This window comes from Rattus norvegicus, chromosome 12 (assembly GCF_021556685.1).
Source record: "Rattus norvegicus strain SHRSP/BbbUtx chromosome 12, alternate assembly SHRSP_T2T, whole genome shotgun sequence".
NCBI classification, from domain to species: domain Eukaryota; kingdom Metazoa; phylum Chordata; class Mammalia; order Rodentia; family Muridae; genus Rattus; species Rattus norvegicus.
In genome coordinates this window covers 46621760-46625298 of record NC_141545.1, presented here as the reverse complement: position 1 = coordinate 46625298, position 3539 = coordinate 46621760, and the positions used below count along the sequence as shown (strand labels likewise).

At 47.0% G+C, this 3539-nt stretch overlaps 1 long non-coding RNA gene across 1 annotated transcript; it reads left to right on the top strand.

Moving 5' to 3' along the window:
• The first annotated feature begins 1929 nt into the window (after positions 1-1929).
• LOC102554374 (uncharacterized) lies at positions 1930-2795 on the top strand. Its single transcript, XR_015634372.1, has 2 exons — positions 1930-2306; positions 2534-2795. It is a non-coding gene; the product is annotated as an uncharacterized LOC102554374 (long non-coding RNA).
• Positions 2796-3539: the final 744 nt, after the last annotated feature.

The following is a 3539-nucleotide window of genomic DNA, read 5'->3' as shown; positions in this document are numbered from 1 at the left end:
TGTGTATGGGGGGGAGGGGACCTCGGGGACCCACAGCCCAGCCAACCTCACCTAATGGATGAGCTCTAAGCCAGTGAAAGCCAGTCTCAAGGAAGGCGGGCAGTTCCTAAGGATGGCATCTGAGACTGCCCTTTGTCCTACACCTCTCTCTCTCTCTCTCACACACACACACACACACACACACACACACACACAAACACACATACCATACACACATATACTTTCATAAATACACATTAACAACTTTTAAACTTCCGTTCTACCCATCTTCATTTTTTGTTTTATGTGTGTGTATACATGTATCTGTAAATATATATGTGTGTATATGTATGTATATATATATGTGTGTGTATGTGTATATATGTATTTGTGAATATGTATATATATGTGTATGTGTGTATATGTGTGTATATGTATATATGTGTATTGTATATGTGTATGTGAATATGTGTATGTGAATATGTGCATATGTGTGTATGGTGCATATGTGCATATATGTATGTGAATATGTATGTATGTGTATATATATGTATATGTAAACATGTGTGTATGTATATATATGTGTGTATGTGTGTATATGTGTATGTGAATATGTATTTATGTGTGTATATGTGTATATATGTATTTATGTGTATTGTGTATGTGTATGTGAATATGTGCATATATGTGTATTTGTACGTGTGCATATATGTATATGTGTGTATGCATATATGTGTATGTGAATATGTGGATGTGTGTATATGTATATGTGTATGTGTGTATATACATATATATGTGTGTGTGTATGTATATGTATGTGTATGTTCAATGCACAAGAGTGCATATTAAAAGACAACTTACAGAAATCAGATTCTCTCCCCCAACCATGTGGGTCCTAGGGACCAAACTTCAGGTTATCAGACTTGTGACAAATGCCCTGACTTGCCAAGTCATCTCCAAGGCCCCAACCAAACATCAGCTTTTGGAGCTCACTCGTATTCTTGCTCTGCTGTGTGGGGCCCAGGGCCGCCCATAGGCTGGGCCAGCACTCTGCCGCTAGGCTCCATCCTAGTCCTTAGAGCCACTATGTTTTACCAGTATCTTTGTAAACCAAGTCCACAAGCAGAGATGAGTACCAGCCTCACCCCTCCCCAGCTCTAAGCCAGAACTCCCTCCTGTGGGAATGGGGAAGCCACACACCGACTGGCTGACTTTTAAGGCCAGTCATTTAATCAGGGCTGTTGTAAAGATTAAAGGAGAAAGCGTTGTTGAACAAGAAGCTCAATAAATAGACTCATTACTATTCTTCTGCTCCGCTAACACTAGATCCCAGATGCTCGAGTCCATCTGACGCCACCCGGGCCCTGCTGCACTCTGGGTGGGTGAGTTAGATGAGGCAGATCTCCTCAATGGAGTCATTTAAGAACAAAAGGAGAGGAAACCAGTGGATCTGAGTATGTGCTGAAAAAAACTGAGGCAGGGGATACTGTGCTTAGTCACTGCTCACTCCTGAGCCCATTTTACAGATGAAAAAACAAAGCCTTGACAACTCCCGTGCAGCCTCACCCAGCTAAGAAGCGCTGGGGCCTGAGACTATCCAGTCACCCTCTTGCTGCATCCTATAACATGGCTTGGTGCCTTCCCTCACCTTGAGCAGCGCCCGCCTCTCGGTTCTTCCCTGCAGACACCAGCAGGTATCAAATACCTAAAACTCACAAAGACAACGTCAGGTTCCTGTCCCCAGGGACATTTCCCATGAGACAGAAGGAAGTCCCTTCCCCTTCTCTGAAGGAATCTAGGACCTGGGGTGCCTAACGGTAACTGGGGCGGTTGCTTATGATTACTGGAGTAGGACGCACCCAGGAGGTGGGCAAAGTGCTCTGAGTGTCTGTGATGTCATCTCCAGAGAACTCTGGAACCTGAGAATTCCGTCACCATTAGGTTAGTCACCGGGCAGTTTCATCATCCAAGGACATCACTGGGAAGTGGGAAAAGGCAGAAGACAGGGCCCTGTTGGAGGAAGTCAGTTATTGGGGGCTCTGTTTTGCACTGCCCCTTCCTGTCTGCTCTTTCTCTCTGCTTCCTGTCACCGTGACACTCAAGGGCAGGGGGTCAAAGCACGAGGAATTAAGCCCTCTGAGACTGTGGGATCGAATAGACTTCCCCTCCCTGGGCTATTGAGTGATCTGTCATGAAGATGAGGGGGAAAGTAACCCAGAAGCCTGGGACAGAGGAGAGATCAGTCTCAAAGGGCTTCGCACACAAGATGGAGTCCTATCTCTGATATCCGTGTTTAAAAGAAAAGAGAGAAAAAAAGCTGGGCGTGGGTGAGCACTGTTGTACTGGGCATCCACCAGGGGCATCTGAGCATATCAACCCAAAGGAGGCAAAGGCTGGAACAAAGCATTCACAGCCCGAGTTTCCCACCCCTCCCAGGTCCACAGTTCGTGTTTTCCACCAGAGTGTCAGACACTGCTACATGCCAGAGCAGCATGGGAAACAGCAGGATCTGGGACAAATGCCGTGTTTCCCTGTCTCGTCTCTGGGTACCCAGGTGCCACCAGGATTCCACCAGGAGAGGAAGTCAGAAACCGGTCTGAGGTCCACCTTTCCCCTTGGAGCATCTGCACGCCAGGCAGGAAGGGGAAGGCAGAGCCTAGGATGAGAGGGATCCTGCCTGATTTGGAGCAAGTTCCTTACCATACCTGAAGGACTAGAGAAGAGAAAAGCCCTCCTTCAGGAGTCTTAGATGTGGCTCTTTTAGGCAAAGGGTCTCCCCCATGGAAATTTTTTAATGAAGCAGCTCTCTGAGACGATCCTTGCTTGTTCATACTGCTTTATTTGAGGTGAACTAGGGATTATATACTTCTTGGGGGAAAGGCGTGAGAACACCCAAGAAGGGAAAGTCACGGGCTGAAGGTTTAGGGACCTAAATGCCTCATTAGCATGGGGAAGCATTTTAGCAATCTCCGGGACTGGCTGAATGGGTTCTTCATCGGGAGAAAGGAAACTGAGCTTGTAATCTTAACCAAAGTTACATGACATTCTGCAGGTGGGGGGTGGGGGGGGGGAGGCGGGAGTGGGGAGAGGGTTGAACTCCCCAGACAGGGTAAGAGATGGAAAAACCCTACCAATAAAGGAAGTCCTCTATATAGCTCCAAGCCCCCAAAAAGCTGTCTGGTCAGTGTTAGACCCTGACCTTAATTAGCAGAGTTTTCCCACAGTGCACTGGGGAAGCAGAGACACGTGGTTCCCTGAAGCTCCTAGCCTTACCTAAGAGGTTCAGGTCAGGGAGGATCATGTGTCATAGAATAAGGACAACACTTGGAACTGACCTCTAACATCCACATGCCAGTGTGCATCATGTGTACTCATACCTGCACAGCCACATGCATCTGCACACACCAAACGCATACGCACACCACACCATCATTTTGCCTGTCAAAAGGAGGAAAAGCCACCTAAGGACTCTGTATTCCCACAATGCCTCAGGGCTGAGTCCAGTTATCCCCATTTCTCCATTGAGGAAACTGAGGGGATTAAGGTGTTACCCTAAGCAC